Below are 25815 nucleotides of genomic sequence, written 5' to 3' on the forward strand. Positions count from 1 at the left end.
AGAAATGTATTTTTACGAAAAGAGAACATTTGGTAAAATTTGAGTAAATGCAAAATTACAGTATGTATTCTAATTAGGATTCTAATTGCAATATTAATTTCTAAAAGGCCTAGTTCACAGTGCTAAGTTGCGTTGCAGAATAATTCTGCATGTCAACTCAATGTCCATACTATTGTATGGGCCTGTTCAAAGTATTGCGTTAACTGATCGCGTTATTCTTACTTGCTGCATGCAGGATTTGTGTTAAAGTCTACAGTGGCTTGCAAAAGTATTCGGCCCCCTTGAAGTTTTCCACATTTTGTCACATTACTGCCACAAACATACTGTATTTTTTGGACTATAAGACTCGCCTTTTCTCCACCAAAAGTGGGGGAAAAAAGTCTCTGTGTCTTATAGTCCAAATGCAGGGAGTTCCTGACTTGTGAACGCCTGCCAATACAAACTTCCAACCCGCAGCAATGTCGGAGACTCCCTCTGCTGTGCCCAGGCAGAGGAGGACACAAGGGGACAAACGGAGGACACAGAGACACAAAGGCGCATAGAGAAGGACATAAGGGGGACACAAAGGGGCATAGAGGAGGACACAAGGAGGACAGAGGTGAACACATGGGGGGCACAGGAGGACAAGGGGGACAACAAAGGAAAAAGGGAACATGAGGTACAAAGTGGGCATAACCCACAAGATGCCCCTTTACCATGGATACACCAGGATTAGTAGATCATTTTTTCCCCTGGTTTTTGTCCTCTAAACCTAGGAGCGTCTTATAGTCCGAAAAATATGGTAATTCAATTTTATTGGAATTCCACGTGAAAGACCAATACAAAGTGGTGTATATGTGAGAAGTGGAACAAAAATCATACATAATTCCAAACATTTTTTACAAATAAATAACTGCAACATGGGGTGTGCGTAATTATTCGGCCCCCTGAGTCAATACTTTGTAGAACCACATTTTGCTGCAATTACAGCTGCCAGTCTTTTAGGGTATATCTCTACCAGCTATGCACATCTAGAGACTAAAATCCTTGCCCATTCTTCTTTGCAAAACAGCTCCAGCTCAGTCAAATTAGATGGACAGCGTATGGGAACAGCAGTTTTAAGATCTTGCCACAGATTCTCAATTGGGTTTAGATCTGGACTTTGACTGGGCCATTCTAACACATGGATATGTTTTGTTTTAAACCATTCTATTGTTGCCCTGGCTTTATGTTTAGACTCGTTGTCCTACTGGAAGGTGAACCTCCGCCCCAGTCTCAAGTCTTTTGCAGACTCCAAGAGGCTTCCTTCCAAGATTGCCCTGTATTTAGCTCCATCCATCTTCCCATCAACTCTGACAAGCTTCCCTGTCCCTGCTGAAGAAAAGCACCCCCAGAGCATGATGCTGCCACCACCATATTTGACAGTGGGGATGGTGTGGTCAGAGTGATGTGCAGTGTTAGTTTTCCGCCACACATAGCGATTTGCATTTTGGCCAAAAAGTTCCATTTTGGTCTCATCTGACCAGAGCACCTTCTTCCACATGTTTGCTGTGTCCCCCACATGGCTTGTGGCAAACTGCAAACAGTACTTCTTATGCTTTTCTGTTAACAATGGCTTTCTTCTTGCCACTCTTCCATAAAGGCCAACTTTGTGCAGTGCACGGCTAATAGTTGTCCTATGGACAGATTCCCCCACCTGAGCTGTAGATATCTGCAGCTCGTCCAAAGTCACCATGGACCTCTTGACTGCATTTCTGATGAGCGCTCTCCTTGTTCGGCCTGTGAGTTTAGGTGGATGGCCTTGTCTTGGTAGGTTTACAGTTGTGCCATACTCCTTCCATTTCTGAATGATCCCTTGAACAGTGCTCCGTGGGATGTTCAAGGCTTCGGAAATCTTTTTGTAGCCTAAGCCTGCTTTAAATTTCTCAATAACGTTATCCCTGACCTGTCTGGTGTGTTCTTTGGACTTCATTGTGTTGTTGCTCCCAAGATTGTCTTAGACAACCTCTGAGGCCATCACAGAGCAGCTGTATTTGTACCGACATTAGATTACACACAGGTGCACTCTATTTAGTTATTAGCACTCATCAGACAATGTCTATAGGCAACTGACTGCACTCAGACCAAAGGAGGCTGAATAATTACGCACACCCCACTTTGCAGTAATTTATTTGTAAAAAATGTTTGGAATCATGTATGATTTTCATTCCACTTCTCACGTGTACACCACTTTGTATTGGTCTTTCATGTGGAATTCCAATAAAATTGATTCATGTTTGTGACAAAATGTAGAAAACTTCAAGAGTGCCGAATACTTTTGCAAGCCACTGTATGACCAGTCCCCATTGCAGTTCACAGTCATTATATTGCGTGCATTATGCAACTGGCCACTATGAACCTAGCCAAAGAGTTTGACATTTTGCATTATGATTTAGCATCGCCATGATAGCTGGGATGTGGAAGGAATGAGCAAAACACTCATCTTTACAGGAAAGACTGCCATTTGAATATTTATGTTTCAGTCTATAGGGGTGATTCACAATGCAGGATTATGCTGTAGTGACTTTATTTACATGCAGTGCACCGCACATGCACATCGGATTACACACGTAAAATGTTTCCACCCAGGACTTCACTTAACATTTGTTAGCAACCAAGCAGGTTGTTTGCTGACCTATTAAATCACGTTATATATTTAATGAAAGTTGTCAGTGCAATACTTTATGCACATAACCCGCTATGTATGCCTAAAATAATGTGCATAAATCAGTGTGTTACAGCATGATGCTGCTTTGACTCATCCCCGTCATCTCTGGAACTACAGATCATATTGACATGTAATTTTCAAGGAATGCATCCTCTGATTATGTATCTTTTCATCTTCAATTTCTATTGCCCTTGTTTGTTGCAGGTTAATTTAAGTGTTATGTGAGCTTACGGTAATTTATTTCAGACATTACCTTAACATATTTTAATATTGCAACTATGCATGTCTGTCATAATTCACACTAGGTCATTTTGTTTGGAGGAAGAATGGTTGTGCAGAATTTAGATAATGGCAGCCTCTGGGCGAGACAACATTAATAAAATTTATTGTGCCCTGCAGGAAACATTCACTTGTGACTTCTGTTTTCAGGTATGCATTTCATTCTGACAGTGACCTTTGCAAAAGTAACTGTGTTCCATGAAGAAAAGTAAATGTATCTATTTACATAGTGGCCAAGATGTCCCTGATTCTCAAGGACTACCTCTGGTTAGGGAAGAGCTTGAATTTCATATACCTCGGTTTCCTGGAAAAAAAGCCCTACCCTGAAAATAAGTCCTAGCTGGAATTTTGAGCATGCTCGTGATATAAACCCTATCCTGAAAATAAGTCTTAAGCTGGAGACTAGCGGTCCAATTTCTAGCGAAAAATCATTCAGGCGATCAGAAATTCTGATCGGATTGGTTGTAAATAATCTCAGTTGATGGGCACAATCGATAATGAATGATTATAAAAACAATCGTCCGATTGAATTTTTGTCGAACCAAAATTTGGATTTTCTTGTTGGTCGTGATAGATAGGAAGCAATGATTGGTTAGTTGATGGTGTAGTGAACGAATTTCTGATCGCTCGAACGAGTTTTCGCTAGAAATTGGACCGTTAGTGGCCACCTTTAGCGGTAGTTAAAGAGGAGGATGAGGTGGGGACACATTGCGGGGACACATTGGTGCAGTGCCGATCTGGCAGCGGACCTGTCATTCCACCTCACAGCAAGGTTATCAGCTCTGTGCAGGGATGCAAGGGCAGGTGCCTGATCAGTACATTGCACAGGTGGAAGAGGCGGGGCCACAGCGGTGCAGTGCTGATCGGGCAATGGTACTGCTGTCATCCCAGAACACAGCAAGGTGATGAGCTGTGTGCAGGGATGACAGGGCAGGTGCCTGATCAGTACAGTCAGGGTTGCAGCTAAGGTTTTGGTGGCCCCAAGCAGTCCATAACTTTAGGCCCCCATCCACGAAAGAAGCACCACGGCGAAAATGGATAGCAGCACCTCAAAGGGCATGGACAAAACATGATGTGGGTGGAGCCAAATACTAGCAGTTTCTAGGCTAAATTGCACCCAGGGCGGGGGCGTAAAATGCCCCCAACGTGAAGAAAGGTATAGCTGCCTGCAGTATAGGTAGCCCATATAGTTGCCCCCAGTATAGGTTAGATAGGTAGGTGTATAGGTTAGATAGGTATATGCCCCCAGTATAGGTTAGATAGGTATATGCCCCCACTAATGATTAGATAGGTATATGCCCCCAGTATAGGTTAGATAGGTATATGCCCAAGTATAGGATAGATAGGTATAAGCCCCCACTAATGATTAGATAGGTATATGCCCCCAGTATAGGTTAGATAGGTATATGTCCCAGTATAGGATAGATAGGTATAAGCCCCCAGTATAGGTTAGATAGGTATATGCCCCCACTAATGATTAGATAGGTATATGCCCCCAGTATAGGTTAGATAGGTATATGCCCCCAGTATAGGTTAGATAGGTATATGCCCCCAGTATAGGTTAGATAGGTATATGCCCCCAGTATAGGTTAGATATGTATATGCCCTCAGTATAGGATAGATAGGTATAAGCCCCCAGTATAGGTTAGATAGGTATATGCCCCCAGTATAGGTTAGATAGGTATATGCCCACAGTATAGGTTAGATAGGTATATGCCCCCAGTATAGGTGAGATAGGTATATGCCCACAGTATAGGATAGATAGGTATATGCCCTCAGTATAGGTTAGATTGGTATATGCCCCCAGTATAGGTTCGATAGGTATATGCCCCTAGTAGATTGGAGGGTGGGCGCAGTGGCGGGGGGAGCGGGGAGAAATAAGTTTCCACTTACCTGCCTGGATCCTGCACAGAGCTTCTATCTTCAGCCTCTCCCGGCACGCGTCGCATCGTTAAGAGCTCCCCCTGTGATGACATGCGGTTACGTCATCACAGGGGGCGCTGTTCCCATAGCGACAGACGCCGGGACAGGAAGTGGATAGAAGTTGTCAGGATCGAGGAAGGTAAGTGGACACTTCTCTCTCCCCGCCGCTCTGCCTGGTGCCCGCACGCCCAAGTGGGGGCGTGCCTCGCCTGTATGCTGGCGCCGCCCCTGAGTACAGTAGCATACCTTTTGGATCTAGCAAATGGAGAGGTGTCACAGTGGGGAAGGTAGGAGGACACACAGCAAAGGAACAGCACAGTACAAAGGAACAGGAAATGTTCTGCTAAGAGACACTTCCAGATAGAAATATAAGACATCCCCTGAAAATAAGCCCAAGCACATCTTTTGGAGCAAAAATTAATGTAAGACAACGGGCCTCAATTCACTAAGATCACGCTGGAGATAGTAAGGCAAGAGAAAACTTACCTCCACACAGTAAGATAGTTATCTTATCTCTTCATTCCTTAAGTTACCTCCTCAGTAGTTAATTTACCTCCTCTATAGTTACTTTACCTCCTCTGTAGTTATTTTCACACACAGTTAATAAACAGCCTGTCTTTAACTCTGGAGTTATTTTAAGGATTAAAGAGTTAACTTAAAGACAGAAGAGATAACTTTAGGTTTGCCTGAGGTAAAATGTTTCCTGAATAAGACATGCCTCATCACCATGGTGATAACTATAGAAACGTTATTAAAGACAGGAGATAAGCTTAGTGAATTGAGGCCACTGTCTTATTTTCGAGGAAACACGGGTAGTAGTAAGTTCATGGTGTAAATAATTACGATGCAAAATGCAAAAATTGAAAGTACTGCAAAATTAATGCTGCAGGTAATCATAATTATGATGCATTATTTCACAATGACTTGTGATTTTGCAAAAGTATAACTTTCTCATGTCCACAGACTTCAATGCACCTGTGCAAAAATGTAAAATATGTGTTTTCTCATGCCTATAGACTTCAGTGCATGTGTGAAAAAATGTAAAAAATGTGTTTTCTCATGCCCGTAGACTTCAATGCAAATGTGCGTAAATGTGTTTTCTCATGCCCATAATTAGTGGATTTCTTGAGTATAACTTTTTGTACACAAAAATTACGTAAGATCAAGATTGCCATGAGATCATAATTATTATCAGAATCATAATTGTGGACATCTCATGAAAATTCACGAAACCAAAATGATGTATTATGATCAACACCACCTCAAATTTTGCAATCCTGCCCCTGGAATATCTCCACATGAAAGGCCTCCAGTTTCCAACATGCAATAATCTCCTGATCTTCTGCATACTAGATACTAGATTAAGATCTCATTTGAATATTTATTGAGAGGGAAACTGAAGTGACAGGTATATGGACTCTGCTATATTAATTTCCTTTTAAACAATACCAGTTGCCCAGCAGTCCTGCTGATCGTTTTGGCTGCAGAAGTATCATACACCTGAAATCAGCTTGCAGCTAATCTAGTCAGACTTCAGTTAAGGGGCCCATACACCTAATGATTTTCCTGCCGATATATGGCCGATTTGATCACAGTGATCGAATCGGCTGTGAAATCGCCACGCACACCGCTGACAGAACGATCGATTTCCGTCCAAAATCGATCGTTCACGTCGATTCTCGTCGATCCGTCCGTGCGGAAGATTTTTCACGATCGCTGGCGGGTCGGGAGTGCGTCGATAGCGGCGTTCGAATGCCCGACGACCGACGCAATACAGGGGGTATGCATTACCTGTTCTGGCCGGCGCGAGTTCCCTGGTCTCTGCTGTCTTCTCCGCTCTGGTCTGGTCCAGTCTCCGGCATGCTTCACTTCTTCCTGCCCGGCAGGAAGCTTAAACAGTAGAGGGCGCTCTACTGTTTAAACTTCCTGCCGGGCAGGAAGAAGTGAAGCATGCCGGAGACCAGACCAGAGCGGAGAAGAACACAGCAGAGGCCTGGGGAGTCGCGTGGGCGGAACAGGTAATGTATGCGAGGGCCCGGGGGAGCGGCGGCAGCACCACCACCACGGATTGTGAACTGTTTCAGGCTGAAATCGGTTCACAATCTGTTTGCAGTAAGGCAGCCATACAATCCCTCTCTTATCAGATTCGATCAGAGAGGGATCTATCTGTTGGTCGAATCTGATGGCAAATCGACCAGTGTATGGCCACCTTTAGAGCGTCTGGTTTTCATGTTTGTTCAGGGTCAATGGCTAAACATAGGCTCACAGAGGACTTTGTGTTGCATTCCCTGTAACAGCAGAAATGCAACGGGTAAGTGGTGTCGCCCATTATCTTTGTGTTGCGTCCAGAAAATTATTAAGATGAAATAAGGTCCTAGGCAAGGTAGCAGTTTTTGCCAACCGCTGATGAGTTTTTTTTTATTAGATTTGGGGGACTAGCACCCACCAGGCCCCTTGACTCTCTCCAGGTCCTAGGCAACTGCTAAGTTTGCTGCTTTGTGGATGATCCTGCTCTGGTTGCGTCACATACAGTGAAATATACAGTCAATGAAAAGTATGTTTCACTGTTACTGTTGATGTGCACTTTCTATGGTAACGCACTGCATGCGGTGGCGTTAACCACTTAACCATTTCAGCCCGTGGGAATTTTTTACCTTATGCAACAGAGCAATTTTCACCTCCCATTTATTCACTAATAACTTTGTCACTACTTATCACAATGAATTGATCTTTATCTTGTTTTTTTTCTGCCACTAATTAGGCTTTCTTTGGGTGTTACATTTTGCTAAGAATTATTTTTTTCTAAATGCATTTTAAAAGGAAAAATAAGAAATAATACATGCTACCATAATTAAAACCTATGTATTCTATTTGCCCATTTCTCTCAGTTATTACACCATTTAAATTTTGTCCCTATCACAATGTATGGCGCCAATACAGTATTTTATTTGGAAATAAAGGTGCATTTTTTCAGTTTTGCGTCCATCACTATTTACAAGCTTATAATTTAAAAAATGGTCATAGTATACACTCTTCACATGCATATTTAAAAAGTTCAGACCCTTAGGTAACTATTGATTTTTTTTTTCTTTTATTGTAATTTTTTTTTTCATTAAAAATGTTATTTGGGTAATTTATGGTGTGGGAAATAAACAGGTAATTTTAAATGTAATAATGTGTGTTTCTTGTACTAAAAAATGTATGTAGATGTAGGTTACTATTTGGCCACAAGATGGCCTCAGTGAGTTTGTTTGTTTTTTCCCAGTCCTCCTAGCTTCCCGGAAGCATATAGAGGACAAAAACTTTTTTTCTTTTCAGAAAGACCGCGGCCTCTGATGAGAAGCCATCGTTTTTTTTTCTGCTAGGGACTCGGATCTATTAACGGGAACCATGTTCCCATTGATTGATCCCTGGGCTACCGGGGGGGAGGGGGTGGCACGCCCGGAGGGCGCCAAACACCTTCCCCCCCTCCCCCCTTCAACAGAGCTTTCTGTTGGTGGGGTCTGATCCCTGCCAGCTTGATTTTTTTTTTATTTGTTGTTGTTTTACAATAAATTCTTACATTTTTATGTGCGGATCCATACTTCTCTTCTGTGGATTATAATTGCCTAAGATCCTGCACCAGCAACCGCTGGATTAAGGTGTGCGGATTATTCATCTCATGTCATAGGCATCAGCCGCTGGGAGACTGATGGCGTAGTGGAGCGCCGTCATTCCAGTGGGGATGCGTGCGCTCCTGTCATCCCAGCCCCCAGCACTTCACGCCGATCAGTGTGTAGTGGTGCTGGGGCTGCCGCCACGTTCACGCCAATTGGCGTGGAGCGGTTAGCAAGGAGTTAAATACTATTCCCCCTCTGAGTTGTAGCAAATCTGAGGGAGAAATAATTCCCCTTATGCTGAGTGCTTCGCACCAGAGGTCAATAACATCCAGATATATTTTGTAACGATTGTGGAACTTTCTCCGTGATCAGCGCACAACGCGTGCGCTGACACGGCGGAAATCCTCCACAAGCGTATATTTGCAGGCACCCAGCAAAAGGTGCTACGCACCTGTAGAGGGAAATTCCTGTCGGCAGATGGCGCTGGGGAGTGCAGAGGAACCAATCCTCTGTACCTCCACAAGTGCCAGACAGGAATTGTACGAAGCGCAGAACGCAATCGCAAGAGAGGCGATTGCGAATGAGATTGAGCAAAGGGACAGGTTGTATGTGTGTGCGCCAATCCAGTCGCCACCCCGCGACCGCGCACACACAACAGCAGATATGAAATAGGAACGCGATTGCGAGAGGTGCGATCGCCAGACGTGACACAAGGCAGATCAGAATAGAATACGAGGGTAGCAAAGGCACAGCAAATAATACAATAAGGAGATACGGAAAATAACAAATGCTAGCTAACCGCGAACACCGCACTCATTCGCAACAGTGCACCTGGTTATGCGCTGTCTCCACGTGATAAGCACAATAGAGACAAGAACGCCTAACTAACCATCGACAGACAAACATGAAACAGAGGATGCGAGCGCTTGCTTAACGGTTACCTCACCGAGCCTCCAGCAAGCGTAGCAGACAAGACAGACACACGAAAACAGGGACAAGCGAGAGATAGGATCCACAGCACTAACGAAAAGTAGCTAGCGCGATCCCAGGAGACAGAACAGAAGAGATAGCTGGTAGCAACCGCTGCACCAGCTATACTCCAAGAACAGAGATCAGAACCATTTCCTGTCGACCACCTTTGGGACAGGACAATGGCAACAGGCAAGACAAGACAGAACAGGCAATACAGATAATACAACCTGACTGGGCTAGAAGGGGAGCCTAAAGCAACCCCCAGGAATTAACTATACTAGATAGCAATGGCTGACACTCCAGCAGTGTCCATCAGGAACAGACCATGGAAAGGAAATGACCATCAAAGCCTTCTGGGAAACATAAAGCTCTTATAGTGCCAGTCATCAAAGAAGGCAGGTAGGGGATTTGCATAACGAATGTATGCAAATTCCCCAGCAAGAGAACAGACCAGAAACTTGCAATGGAAAGACAGGTCTCTGTTCCAGAGACCTGCAGCCCACAGACTAGAGGAATGGACAAACAGCTGTCTGCCTGTGCAGCCAGCTGAGCGGATCATCACATCTTTATTGGTACCTTCAGACACACAGGTCCTTAGTCATGGTCATAGCTCTAGCTAAGGACCTGTGTGTCTGAAACGCGTCAACCACCAGCCTGTCATTTGGATGTACGAATAAATATATCTGAATGTTATCAATGTCTGGTGTGTTGTGGGCATTTGTATATGTTTGTCTTTTTTTCTGCCTTGTTGCCCAGCGGAAGGATTGCCAAGCACCAGCATGTGAGGGGGTTTTGTAGTGGTCTTTAGATTGTAAGCTCGCAAGGGCAGGGCTCTCTCCCCCTTTTGTGTCTTGGAAATCATTATACATTTTATTTATCATGTTACTTTTATCACTGTCCTTACCAATTCTGTATTTTGTATTCTGTATTTTGTATTCTGTATTTTGTATCATTTTTTGTATTTTGTCACTAATTATGTATCTTGTATAGTATCTTGTATAGTGGTGTACGCCATTGTCTGTATTATTATGTACCCCATGTTTGTTTCTTACTTTGTACAGCGCCACGGAATATGTTGGCGCTTTATAAATCAATAATAATAATACATAATAATAGTGGTCTATACTGCTCCTGTGACATTTACCTCCTAGTTGCCTTTTACTATAGGTACGGTGAGGTACCTATAACCTTTCTGTAGTGCAGCAGTCACTTCCAGAGATGTGTCTCCAGACTTACAATTACATTCACTATGCAGATATTAGCAGTAAACTATTCCATATCAGTAGGAGCCTGTTTATGAGAGAGTAAAAAAAAGAATGTTGCAGGTACCTATCTTTGCAGTTTACTGACATGTCAGCTTGAATAGTTTATGTTATGGTTACAGTGATGGACTTTTTCCTCAACAACATTGTTCTGGATTGCTCAATATGTATCCTGTTCAGTTGCAGACTGAGCTGTATGGCAGCTCCTATTCTTTTCATATGCAGTGTGCCTGAGGCACTGCTCGTCTGAGCCCTGTGGTCACCTATACAGAACACAGGCTTGTTTTTCATGTCCCATTTGCTTTTAGAACAGACATTATCTTGCTTCCTCTGAGAATGCTATGGGAACAACATTCCAAATTCTTTAGATGGAGGATAACCTTATCTGACCTGATTGCTGTATGCCGTATATTATAGGATTTATATTTCTCAGTGATAACCTGTCATGTACATCAGTGAAATATCGTCTAATACTACATGAATTATTTGTTTTTACTCTTTGCAATATTATTGTAAATCAAGTGGCTGCTAGAGCTGGTCGATGAGTCACAAATACTTCCAGCTTGCACATAAATGTATTTCAAATCTCATTATTATTATTTATTGTATTTATAAAACGCCAACATATTACGCGGAGGTGCACAACAGGACAACTGAAGTGGGAAGAGTATGGAGGCTGCCATATTTACTTCCTTTTGATCAATACCAGTTGCCTAGCAGCCCTGCTGATCCTCTGCCTCTAATACTTTTCACCATACCCCTGAACAAGCATGCAGCAGATCAGGTGTTTCTGACATTGTCAGATCCGACAAGATTAGCTGCATGCTTGTTTCTGGTGGGATTCAGACACTACAGCAGCAAAATAGAACAGCAGCATGCCAGGCAACTGGTATTGTTTAAAACAGTGCTGTCCAACTTCGCGGGCATGGAGGGCCGGTTTTTTTCCAGGCCACATGGTGGAGGGCCGGCAGACAACCCCCCGAAAAAAAAATCTAGCAGCAGTTTCCCCACAAAATGCACTCAGATTGGCTGCAGATGTACCCACAATATGCTGTCAGATTGGCTGCAGATGTACCCACAATATGCTGTCAGATTGGCTGCAGATGGACCCACAAAATGCACTTACATTGGCTGCAGATGTACCCACAATATGCTGTCAGATTGGCTGCAGATGTACCCACAATATGCTGTCAGATTGGCTGCAGATGGACCCACAAAATGCACTTACATTGGCTGCAGATGTACCCACAATATGCTGTCAGATTGGCTGCAGATGGACCCACAGAATGCTGTCAGATTGGCTGCAGTTGTACCCACAATATGCTGTCAGATTGGCTGCAGATGTACCCACAAAATGCTGTCAGATTGGCTGCAGATGTACTCACAATATGCTGTCAGATTGGCTGCAGATGTACCCACAATATGCTGTCAGATTGGCTGCAGTTGTACCCACAATATGCTGTCAGATTGGCTGCAGATGTACCCACAAAATGCTGTCAGATTGGCTGCAGATGGACCCACAGAATGCTGTCAGATTGGCTGCAGTTGTACCCACAATATGCTGTCAGATTGGCTGCAGATGTACCCACACTATGCTGTCAGATTGACTGCAGATGGACCCACAAAATGCTGTCAGATTGGCTGCAGATGTACCCACAATATGCTGTCAGATTGGCTGCAGATGGACCCACAAAATGCACTTACATTGGCTGCAGATGTACCCACAATATGCTGTCAGATTGGCTGCAGATGGACCCACAGAATGCTGTCAGATTGGCTGCAGTTGTACCCACAATATGCTGTCAGATTGGCTGCAGATGTACCCACACTATGCTGTCAGATTGGCTGCAGATGGACCCACAAAATGCTGTCAGATTGGCTGCAGATGTACCCACAATATGCTGTTGTCTGATTGGCTGCAGATGTACCCACAGAATGCTGTCAGATTGGCTGCAGTTGTACCCACAATATGCTGTCAGATTGGCTGCAGATGGACCCACAAAATGCTGTCAGATTGGCTGCAGATGGACCCACAAAATGCTGTCAGATTGGCTGCAGATGGACCCACAAAATGCTGTCAGATTGGCTGCAGATGGATCCACAAAATGCTGTCAGATTGGCTGCAGATGGACCCACAAAATGCACTTACATTGGCTGCAGATGTACCCACAAAATGCTGTCAGATTGGCTGCAGATGTACCCACAATATGCTGTCAGATTGGCTGCAGATGGACCCACAGAATGCTGTCAGATTGGCTGCAGTTGTACCCACAATATGCTGTCAGATTGGCTGCAGATGTACCCACAAAATGCTGTCAGATTGGCTGCAGATGTACCCACAATATGCTGTTGTCTGATTGGCTGCAGATGTACCCACAGAATTCTGTCAGATTGGCTGCAGTTGTACCCACAATATGCTGTCAGATTGGCTGCAGATGGACCCACAAAATGCTGTCAGATTGGCTGCAGATGGACCCACAAAATGCTGTCAGATTGGCTGCAGATGGACCCACAAAATGCTGTCAGATTGGCTGCAGATGGACCCACAAAATGCACTTACATTGGCTGCAGATGTACCCACAAAATGCTGTCAGATTGGCTGCAGATGTACCCACAATATGCTGTCAGATTGGCTGCAGATGGACCCACAGAATGCTGTCAGATTGGCTGCAGTTGTACCCACAATATGCTGTCAGATTGGCTGCAGATGTACCCACAAAATGCTGTCAGATTGGCTGCAGATGTACCCACAATATGCTGTCAGATTGGCTGCAGATGTACCCACAGAATGCTGTCAGATTGGCTGCAGTTGTACCCACAATATGCTGTCAGATTGGCTGCAGATGTACCCACAAAATGCTGTCAGATTGGCTGCAGATGTACCCACAATATGCTATCAGATTGGCTGCAGATGTACCCACAATATGCTGTCAGATTGGCTGCAGATGTACCCACAATATGCTGTCAGATTGGCTGCAGATGTACCCACAAAATGCACTTACATTGGCTGCATATGTCCCCACAAAATGCACTTACATTGGCTGCAGATGTCCCCACAAAATGCACTTACATTGGCTGCAGTTGTCCCCACAAAATGCACTTACATTGGCTGCAGTTGTCCCCACAAAATGCACTTACATTGGCTGCAGATGTCCCCACAAAATGCACTTACATTGGCTGCAGATGTCCCCACAAAATGCACTTCCATTGGCTGCAGATGTCCCCACAAAATGCACTTACATTGGCTGCAGTTGTCCCCACAAAATGCACTTACATTGGCTGCAGATGTCCCCACAAAATGCACTTCCATTGGCTGCAGATGTCCCCACAAATCGCTGTCAGATTGCCTTCTGTAATGTAATATTTCCAGCCCCCCTCCGCTCTGCTCCTCTCCTCTCGTCTCGTTCCACCATGCTGCCGCCGCCACACCTCAGATCAGCCGCGGGTAGGAGATAGCAATCAGCCACACCAGCGCTCGGCAGCCGCGCTGTGAATTTAAATGCAGGAAGTGACATCATCGTTCACGTCCCGCATTTAAAGTCCCCCGTGCGGCTGCCGTGCGCGGTGTAGCTGGTTCCTATCTCCTGCTCGCCGCCGGTCTGAGAGTTGAGGCGGCGGCTGCACGGGGGAACTAGGGGAGATTAGCGGAGGGGGGCTGTAATTTATTATTACATTACATTATATCAGAGGAATGGGGGAAAAGTTTAAAAAAAAAAAAAAAAAAAAGAAGCTCTGGGGACACGGAGGCTAACACTGCCACAGCAGGGGGGCCGCAGCAGAAGGCCTGGCGGGCCGCCAGTTGGACAGCACTGGTTTAAAAGGAAATAAATATGGCAGCCTCCATATTCTTTTCACCTCAGTTATCCTTGAACATAAAAAGCATACAACAGATGACATACAAGGAACCACAACAAAACCAGATCCTGCAAAAGTCTTTGATAACAGTAGTTCAGTGTCTTAGGTCAAAATAGTTTGTTCTAGTCCAGTATCGGAGTGTCAGACAGTGAGATTGCATAATCAGGCTGGAAACACTGGGGAGCTGGGCCCTTCCAGAGGCTCGCGGGGTGGCAAATTGTACAGAACTTGAAACTGGGCCAATCAAACAAACTTCCTGTTGATTTTCATTGACAAAAGTCCAAACTGGAGAAATTTGCATGCCAGCTGAAATTATCCACAAGTCATTGAACTTATGTAAGTATTGCACAGGAGGCTGTAAAGTACTCAAAAACCTTTATCTTTTCCTGTTCACAGTAAAGCTCACACTTGAATGTCCAGGTACAATCCTACAATGCTTGGCTCAATCACTGTTACCACAGGAAGCCACAATCAAATAACCTAGTACCATATCTGGCTTGGGCCCGGCTCATTATAAGTGCTTTTCTGAACTGATTTTTGGAATTGCTAAACACTGTGCTTTTTTTGTGCGAGTAATATTGAAGGAATATGATTGGACCTGCATTCCTGTAACCCAATCATGGGCGTCCGCACATATGGCAAAACCGGGCATCTGCCCGAGCCTGGCCGCCCGCTGCCCCCCCCTGGCCGCGTGCCCGTGCAGCCAGCAGGAGGGGAACATGCAGAGAAGAGAGAGAGCGCTATGGGCACAGTGGGGAAGGGCGGACGTCTCCCCCCCTTCCCTCACCTTAGGGGTCTCTCTCTCCCTCGCTGTCCCCTCCGGAATGAAGTGTGCAGCGGCTGGCAGCGGTGGGCGGAACTTACCTCCTCTCGCTCCTGCGCCTGAAGTTTTGGTGCCGCACTCTGGTCTGGATCAGGCCAGAGTAGCGGCTAATCCATCTGGCGCGTGCGACGAGAGGAGGTAAGTTCCGCCCACCGCTGCCAGCCGCTGCACACTTCATTCCGGACTCCGGAGGGGAGAGCGAGAGAGGGAGGGAGAGCCCCCTAAGGTGAGTGCCCATAGCTCTCCCTCTTCTCTCCGCTGCTCCCCTCCTCCTGCACACATGGCCACTTTTTCTGGGGACATATCCCCCTGGCTACATATACCGGGACATATACCCCTGCCTACATATACTGGGACATATACCCCTGCCTACATATACTGGGACATATACCCCTGCCTACATATACTGTCTGGGACATATACCCCTGCCTACATATACTGTCTGGGACATATACCCCTGCCTACATATACTGTCTGGGACATATACCCCTGCCTACATATACTGGGACATATACCCCTGCCTACATATACCCCTGCCTACATATACTGTCTGGGACATATACCCCTGCCTACATATACTGGGACATATACCCCTGCCTACATATACTGGGACATATACCCCTGCCTACATATACTGGGACATATACCCCTGCCTACATATACTGTCTGGGACATATACCCCTGCCTACATATACTGTCTGGGACATATACCCCTGCCTACATATACTGTCTGGGACATATACCCCTGCCTACATATACTGGGACATATACCCCTGCCTACATATACCCCTGCCTACATATACTGTCTGGGACATATACCCCTGCCTACATATACTGGGACATATACCCCTGCCTACATATACTGGGACATATACCCCTGCCTACATATACTGGGACATATACACCTGCCTACATATACTGGGACATATACCCCTTGCCTACATATACTGGGACATATACCCCTGCCTACATATACTGGGACATATACCCCCGCCTACATATACTGGGACATATACCCCTGGCTACATATACTGGGACATATACCCCTGCCTACATATACTGGGACATATCCCCCTGGCTACATATACTGGGACATATACCCCCTGCCTACATATACTGGGACATATACCCTTGCCTACATATACTGGGCACATATACCCCTGGCTACCTGTTCTGGGGACATCTCTACCCCTGGCTACCAGTTCTGGGGACATCTATACCGCTGGCCACCTATTCTGGGGACACCTATAGACCTGGGGCTACCTATTTTTGGGGAACCACTGCTGTCAGATTGAGTGTATTTTGGGGAACTGCTGCCAGGTGAGAGGTGTCTACATATTAAGGGGGCATTCTGCCTATTTATGTGAAAAGCTGTCTATTTATGTGCCTCATGACTGCTGAATTTGTCTTGTTGCGGGCCTCATGGTTACTGACTTTGTCTTGTTGGGGGCCTCATGATTTGTTGGGGGCCTCAAGATTGCTGAATTTGTCTTGTTGGGGGCCTCATGATTGCTGAATTTGTCTTGTTGGGGGCCTCATGATTGCTGAATTTGTCTTGTTGGGGGCCTCATGATTGCTGAGTTGGTCATGTTGGGGGCCTCATGATTGCTGAATTTGTCTTGATGGGGGGGGCCTCATGATTGCTGAATTTGTCTTGTTGGGGGTCACATGATTGCTAACTGCGAGACTATGGAAAAAGCTGAATCATCATCATATGAGACAATAGCATTAAACCTACTTTTTCTGCTTTTTAAAACAGAAAATGAAACTGGGAGGTTCTAAAAAAAATGAATAATTTTTTTCAGGAGTACGATGGATGAAATTGTTTATCTTCACAGTTTATTTTCAACTTAATTTTCCATAATGTTCATGTATGAGTTAAAACGTTTGTATTTAGTTTAAATTGCTGTTGGCACTTTGTGATAGTAAAGTGACTTTGCAGTTTGGACACTCGACCTCCAAAAGGTTCGCCACCACTGTCCTAATCTAATGTCCCACCATTGCTTAGTTCATGTAAACTTGTCTCCACCCACGACCACACCCACATTCTGGTTCATGACCACACCCATTTTTCGGCGCGGCGCGCTACGCGCGCCGCATGACGTAGCTCCATTTTTTGGCGCGCGTACACCAGCCCAAATTTTTAACTCCGCACTTTTTGCCCCCCCCTGGAAAATTTTCTGCGGACGCCCATGAACCCAATTGCTTCAGGATCACTCTCAAAGTGCTGCATACAGCGTTTTTGCGATCGCAATGCTGCAGTGAAACCACCCTTATAAGGTTCCACTGTTGCACAATCGGCAAGCACATCAAAAGTGGGCCCCAGCCTTTTGTCACACACAGTGCAATGACATACTGTATATGGATTAGCATATAAAGAAGGTTCCAAACTTCTTGTGTGTTTTGTTTTTCTAAATGTAGAAAAACTACTGGCAAGTAGAATATTGTTTTATTTTATTTTTTCAACTTGAATTGTATTGAAAAGACAACATAAAATATACAAGTCATAGTATAAAACAGCAAAGATAACCTGCTGAGGATGAAAAAACAGCTAACGTGCACATGGCACATGCATGGAAGTATAACAAGATATAAGAATATCATTATTTATAACAGTTCCATATAAAAGTTCTCACTTGCAAAATTGTTCTTCAAATAATTTCAATTTTTTCCTCAGATTTTTTTCCAAAGGTAAGAGTTTTTACACGTTTGGCTTCAAAGTGTAAAATAAATAATAAATAAATACATAAAAAAATGTAAAATGTTGTTCTATCATTTAAAAAACAATGGTAAATGACAAAGTGATAATAGTAATATATAAAATGTTATAAAATAAATCAATAAAATAATAAAGTTATAAAACAATTATATTGGTACAATAAATACAATTTAATAGGAAACTAAAATAAAAAATAAACACTATAAAAGACAACTTTTAAAATGATCTATCATATTATAAAATATAATTACGGTAACTAAATAATAAAAGCACAAATTAATAAGCAAGATGGTGATTTTTTACATCCTGTAAATAGTTCTGGAAGGGAAAGTTTCATTATAGAACTGCCAAAGCATAGATCAGAGCAAACATTTTGGTAGTAACAGCCCCACCTTTCATGAAAGAGGTAATAGTCTCTGCACCAAGAGGCCAGGCGAGTCAAAAGTGAAGGGTAGTCGACCCCACCAATATAAAAGATCCAGTTCACTTTTTCTTTTTATTGATAAAATGTGAAATATCATCTAGGAGAAAACTTAGTATAAAAAAAGTTAATAGATCAGGCCCAATCTCTGTAGAGACAGCAGCCATAACAGCAAAGCTGGCTGCTCCTCACTTATAACATAGATTAGCACTGCACATGTGTTTTTTGTTTGTTTGTTTTTGTAATTTAACCACTTCACCACTGAGGGGTTTTACCCCCTGACCACCAGAGCAATTTTCACCTTTCAGCGCTCCTTTTATTCATTCGTCTATAACTTTATTATTACTTATCCCAATGAAATGAACTATATCTTGTTTTTTTCGCCACCAATTAGGCTTTCTTTAGGTGGGACATTATGCCAAGAATTATTTTATTCTAAATGTGTTTTAATGGGGAAATAGGAAAAAATGTGGGAAAAATTATTATTTTTCAGTTTTCGGCCATTATAGTTTTTAAATAAAGCATGCTACTGTAATTAAAACCCATGAAATGTATTAACCCATTTGTCCTGGTTATAAAACCATTTAAATTATGTCCCTATCACAATGTTTGGCGACAATATTTTATTTGGAAATAAAGGTGCATTTTTTTCAGTTTTGCATCCATCCCTAATTACAAGCCTGCAGTTTATAAAGTAACAGTGTTATACCTTCTTGACATAAATATTTAAAAAGTTCAGTCCCTAAGGTAACTATTTATGTTTTTTTTTTATTGTATTTTTTTTTTTTAATTACAAAAAAAAAAAAAAAAAAATTGGGGAGTGTGGGAGGTAATGAGTTAATTTATTGTGTAAATGTAATGTTTGTATATGTAAAATGCTTTTAGGGTGTAGTTTACTATCTGGCCACAAGATGGCCACAGAGTGTTTGTTTACATGCGACCTGTAAGCGTCCGGAAGGACGCTTACAGGAAGCAGTAGGAGGCTGGGAGACTCACAATGATCTCGCTGTTTCTGAAAGAAGCAGCAGATCATTGCGGGGGCTTAGATCAACGAACGAAAATGGATTTTCCCGTTCATTGATCCCCGGGCGAGCGGGCGGCGGCGCGCACGAGCGGCGGGAGCGCGGACAGCGGCGGTAGCGCGGAAGGTACGGATTTCTCCGTCCCTGGTTTTTTAGGAGGGAAAAAAGGGGTGGAGAAATCCGTACGCGTGGGGGTAAAGTGGTTAAAGTTAATGAAAATCATCATTCTATCTCTTATGACTCATATTGCAACCAACTAGGAATTTCAAAAACTGAGTCAAAATTGTTCCCTTTTTTGCAACCTAGGCAACACCACTTAGGCCTCTTTTCCACGGGAAGTTGATAGGCAGTGAAATGCCTCACAACTGCTTGCTGCTGCCTGGTAACTGCCTGCTGCTGCCTGGTAACTGCTCGCTGCTGCTTGGTAACTGCTCACTGCTTGTGTAGCATTTGTTAAATAAAAATCCCTCTCATTTTAGTGTTCTGCAGTGTGGTCACAAGGCTTCCTCTGCTGCTGCTCTATCTGGTATAACTTCAGCAGCGATGTGTTGTCTTCTGGGATGGTGTTTGTGGCTGTCACTCACCACCAGGACTCTAGAAGGTGTACAATCCAGCTGCTGCCAGCTCCTTTCACATTGAGATGAGGACTGTAGTGCAGCCATAAGAAATTGTTGGAACTATTCCCAGACTTTCTCACACTAGAAGACGAGAGAAAAACATATATCCTACTGGGAGAAGAGGAATCCACAGTGACAATCGCTGCACACTATGTCACAGCATGCCACAGACTGAGAGGAGCATAACGGAACTGTAAACCTAAAAAATGTCCACAGACTGCTTAGCCACTGTCCCCCTACCCCACCCCCTCCCATGTCCCCCCTTTTTCCCCTTGCTTTGGTAATACCTGTAATGAATCTTGGCCATGCCAATAAAGCTATCTTTGATTTGAGCTTCCTGGAAGGTGCAGCCACTTAGTGGACACAAGCAGTCAGCAATGATGGCCACAACAAAACTGAAGTTATTCAGAGATTTACTTTTTATCATTATATAGCATTTGGGGAAGTGATGCAGAAAATCTGAATGTGCTGGTTACTGGCACAGTGCAATAAAGCAATTGTTTAATATTATTTAACACCCATTTTAGTGAGCAAACCCTTACCTGAGCAGAAGGAGCCCTTTGAAGTTTGACATTCTTGATTAATGCACTGAGTACTTAAGATAAGGGTTGGTCAAGGAGGCACTGCTCACATTATTGGTATTCCTTTTCCATAAAAGAGTATCCTTATTAGCTTTTAACTCTTTAACCATGTAACTAGAAGATTGTGATCTACCCATTTTTTTTAATGGGGGGCATAATTGCTGCAAAGAAGATAAGGGCCCGGTGAGAAGCAGTGGGGTCGAGAAGGACATGGTAAGCCTCTGGATCATCCTCTGGCTTGGTAAGTGTCCAGATTTTCTTTTCCTTTACCACAGGTTTGCTTTAACTACTTGTAAGATTTGAGATTGCCTGGCAAATTCCTATGGGGAAAAGTTTCAGGTACAACTCAGAATTTGTAATGATTTATGTAGCAGCCTATTTTAAAATGTCCCAATATTCACACACTTAGCTGTTACTTGGCACAGTCCCATGATTCGTCAAAGTGACTTTTCCTTAAAGTGACCCTAAAGAACTGCCACTTAACTTAATAAAAGGATTCCCCATTGAAGTGTCTTGTGAAAACATGTTCAATGAAAGGGTGAAAAAAGGCCAACATCCTTCTCACTGGTCTTTCCAAGCAAGGCTAGCCATAGATGTTCATTCTACTCATTAATAAAGATAGATATTATCTTGTTGTTGTCATTCTAATTGCTGTGCTGCCGATCACAATGGAATATTTTACACCAACTCTGAAAATGTTACAAGCCTGATGCGCGAGCAGTTAAAGGATTTATACATATTGTATCGTTTCAAAAAATGTATAATGAACTATAACATTTAAATATTGCTCTGTGAAACACTAAGAACTGCTATGCAAATTTTATGCAAATGTATGCAGCCTGGAAATGGACCAATCAAAGTTTGCCTGAGGAGTAGGTCTGAAGACCCAGGCACAGGTCTAAAAATATTCTCCAATAGCTTAGTAGGAAAGATTAGATAAGCGTCATTAGATTGTGAGTTCTTCTGAGAGACAGTTAAGGTCTGTACACACACTAGATTAAGGTTGGTGCACACAAACAAGCGACTTCTCTCAAATGAAATTACATTGTTCACACACAGCAATATTCCAAATGATCAAGTGGAAGTGCCATTTCACATGACATACAGTATACATGCATGGACAATGTTGTTTGAATGACATTGTACACACCAGCTAACTGCACAATATCTGCCCAGAATCGATCCACCAGTTGGATCAGATAGAATGCGCGATATTGGTCTCTCACCTTTGTTTAACATTGTTCGGCTACATTTCTTATGCCGATTGTTGCCTGACATGGCGATATCTGTTTGCCAACAGATATCAGCTGTCGTCAGGTCTTCCTTCTTCCATCTAAGAAATATAGTGAAAATCAAACACCTTATCCCAGCTGAAGACCTACCTGCCCTGGTTCATGCATTTGTATCCTCCCACCTAGACTACTGCAACGCCCTGTTCATCGGATATACAGATAAGGTTCTGCTCCTCTTACAGCTAGTACAGAATGCTGCAGCCAGACTCCTAGCCAATGCCCCCCGCAGCTCACACATCACACCAGTACTGCAAACTCTTCACTGGTTGCCAGTAAAATGGAGAATCAATTTTAAGATCTGAATGCTGACAAGGCTCTAAACCACATGGGACCCAAATACATAGCGGATCTATTGGAACTTTATGTCCCTCCACGCACCCTCCGCTCTGCCAACAAGATGAAGCTGGTTATTCCCAGGATACACTTAACATTTGGTGCTCGGGCCTTTTCCTATGCAGCCCCTACTCTATGGAACTCACTTCCACAATCAGTACGAGAGGCTCCCTCTCTGGACAGCTTTAAAAAAAGGCTAAAAACTCACCTCTTTTCCCTAGTCTTTGAGACTGCATAATGCAGGGTCACAACGCTTTGAGTCCCCAGGGAGAAAAACGCTATATAAATATTATTGTTATTGTTATTAAACAACTTTTATTGAATGTGTGTACAAGGCTTTAGTCACATGACAATGTACTCTGTAAAAAGCAATGCTGAAGATGCTATATAAATACACAATAGAACTATTCTCACTAATATTATAGTGCGAAAGTTTGGATGCTTGTTAATGATGCAACAATGGCTGAACGGATTTGAATGAAATTTGGCACACACATAGTACATTACCTGGAATAACATATAGGATACTTTTTATCTCCATAACCAAAAAGTGGGCTGAGACAAATACAAATTTCACTGGGAAAATGTAAACTGCAGCCACTCGTACACTGGTAATGGCAGGATTCTCAAACTTTGCATAACTGGTCACTGGGTGACTGGGATTAATATTCAGAAAAGTGGGTGGAGCCTACAAAAGCCAATCAAAATTCACCTATTGATTTTCAAGGGGAATATTTAATTGCTACCATTCTTTCACTGGTAATGGCACAAGCCTCAAACCTGGTACAGTTGGTCATTGGGTGACTGGGGTTCAAAGTCAGAAAAAAGGGGGTGAAGCCACAAACAGCCAATCAAATTTGTTTCATTGCAATACAAATTATTGATGCCAAAGACCGCAAAGCTCACAAACTTGGTCATTGAGTAATTGTGTGTTAGAAAAAGTGGGCACAGCCAACACCAGCCAAATAAACATACCCGGGCCACGCCAGGTCATAAGTGGGCGGAGGCAAATACAAATTTCACTGGGAAAATGTAAACAGCAGCCATTCTTACACTGTTAATGGGAGGGTTCTCAAAATTTGCACAGTTTTTTACTGGGTGACTGGGATTAATATGCAGAAAAGTGGGTGAAGCCTAAAAAATCTAATCAAAATTCACCTATTGATTTTCAAGGGGAATATTTAATTGCTGCCATTCTTGCACTGTTAATGTCACAAGCCTCAAACCTGGTACAGTTGGTCATTGGGTGACTGGGGTTCAAATTCAGAGAAGGCAGTGGAGCCACAAACAGCCGATCAGATTTGTTTCATTTCAATGCAAATTATTGATGCCAAAGACCGCAAAGCTTACAAACTAGGTCATTGAGTAATTGTGTGTTAGGGTTAAAAAAAGTGGGTGCAGCCTTCACCAGCCAAATACATACCTGGGCAACGCCGGGCCATCAGCTAGTAATAATAATAATAATAACCATAGGCTTTTACACCTAAAAATCTTGTCTTTAGAAGACATAAACAGAAGTAGATGAGTTCAGGTAGTCGCTTCAAGCTTTTTGGTTGTGGCTGCTGCTTAGATTTCATGATCCTGCAATTCAGATTAAAAGGGGGCAAACACAGACTGAATCTCTCTGAGAAGACTGCAGCCTATATCAATGACAATCTGTGGTGCAGGAAGTGGCCATTTTTTGGGCCCGTGAAAAAAAACAACAACTTTAAAATTGATTTATTTGAGACCAAGTAACAAAGGAGTTTCTACACAGAGAAAAACAGGCTTGGTGGCTCCGTGACTCAGGAAATCTATAAACACATTAGGCCTTGGAACAGGGTTTTAAATCTCACTATACTTATGAAGTGGTAGTGAAGACAGACACTGATTTCCTGTCATTGTGCTTTCTGACATTTATGGCCCTTTACAAGCTGCTGGTAGACACAAGTACAGTAATTCATCAGATAAGATGTGTTGGTGACAATTATGGTGTATAATCAATAAAGTAATACTCATACAGATCATAGTCAATAAGGTGATCTCATACAGATCATAGTCAATAAGGTAATACTCATACAGATCATAGACAATAAGGTAATACTCATACAGATCATAGCCAATATGGTAACACCTAAACATAATAAGAACAGAGCTATAGGATTACTACATTCATTTATGATGGGTGTAGTGATGGTGAAGTGCATTGTCACTACAATTTCACCATAAATATTATATCATCACTCACCAAAGTCACAAAACAAAATCATAGGCAGGAATGCTGTGTGTATACTATAAGGTGGAATACGTGTTAGCGTATTGTTTAAAAAGAAATAAATATGGCAGCCTCCATATCTTTCTCAGGGCAGGAAAAAATAAATAGTAGAATAACACTAATAAGAATATTCCAAGAAATAAACTCAAGATTTGCTGGAGCCTAAAAAGGCTGACCACAAATATTTCTGACAAAGGGTGCAATATACCATATCCCATAGAAGGAAATATATATTCATTTGTTTTGGATGAAATGATTGCATTTCTTGTTCCAAGTATTCTCTTAAGTTTACATCACTTTGATCTTTAAACACTGCTTTAATTATGATAATATACAGATTAATCTACATAGGATAACAAAGGGAAAAAAAACACTAGGGCTAGTTCACACTATGGCACTTTTTCTGAAAATTTTAGTGTTTTGCTGGTGGCAATCAGCAAAGCATTGCGATTTGTATAAAATCACAATCGCGCTGCATGGAGCATTTCTGAGCGATTGCGCTTAAAGGGATGATGCAAATTTCCACATTCCTGCAAAATCACTCGGAAAATCGCTGTGCATTTTGCAGTGTGAAGTGATTTAAATTGACTTAAAGAGGAACTTCATCCTAAACAAACATACTGTCATTAAGTTACATTAGTTATGTTAATTAAAATAGATAGGTAATATAATATCTTACCCACCTTGTTTTAAAAGAACAGGCAAATGTTTGATTTCATGAGGGCAGACATCTTTTTGGTTGAAAGGAGGTGTCAGGGAGCATGAGACACAGTTCCAACTGTCCTGTGTGCTGATCACCCCTACCAGTTGCTATGCACCGTCAATAACATGGGAAATCCCATCATGCTTTGCACAGCATCAAGGGAAAAAATGCCCGGGCAGTTTTCTTTGATGGGGCGGAGCTTAGCTTTTGTGCAGCTAAAAATGAGGCTTATGTAAGAAAAACAAAGTTCTGATGCTGTGAAACTGTTAAAGAAACACCAAACCTTTTCAGTGCTGCTGAGTAGATTTTTAGTCTAGTCAGAACTTTGTTTTTTGGAGGTTCACTTTAAAGTTAATTTTTCTAATTCCACTGCTCAAGAGATGACCTGGATGGATCACTGAACCTTCCAGAAAAAAGAAAAAGGCCTAATAGAGAAAAAAAATCTATACATAACTGTAGCCAGGGGAAGAAAGA

The 25815-nt window shown here is 42.9% G+C and overlaps 1 long non-coding RNA gene across 2 annotated transcripts in view; it reads left to right on the plus strand.

Moving 5' to 3' along the window:
• Positions 1–20510, plus strand: part of LOC137546443 (uncharacterized) — a 69576-nt gene extending 49066 nt beyond the window's left edge. The window contains exons 3-4 of one of the 2 annotated variants that reach the window (XR_011026256.1): positions 2992–3115; positions 20041–20510. This is a non-coding gene — a long non-coding RNA (uncharacterized lncRNA). The remainder of the gene's footprint in view (positions 1–2991; positions 3116–20040) is intronic. The other variant, XR_011026257.1, reaches the window with a different exon arrangement.
• Positions 20511–25815: the final 5305 nt, after the last annotated feature.

Source organism: Hyperolius riggenbachi, chromosome 1 (assembly GCF_040937935.1).
Source record: "Hyperolius riggenbachi isolate aHypRig1 chromosome 1, aHypRig1.pri, whole genome shotgun sequence".
Lineage (NCBI taxonomy): Eukaryota > Metazoa > Chordata > Amphibia > Anura > Hyperoliidae > Hyperolius > Hyperolius riggenbachi.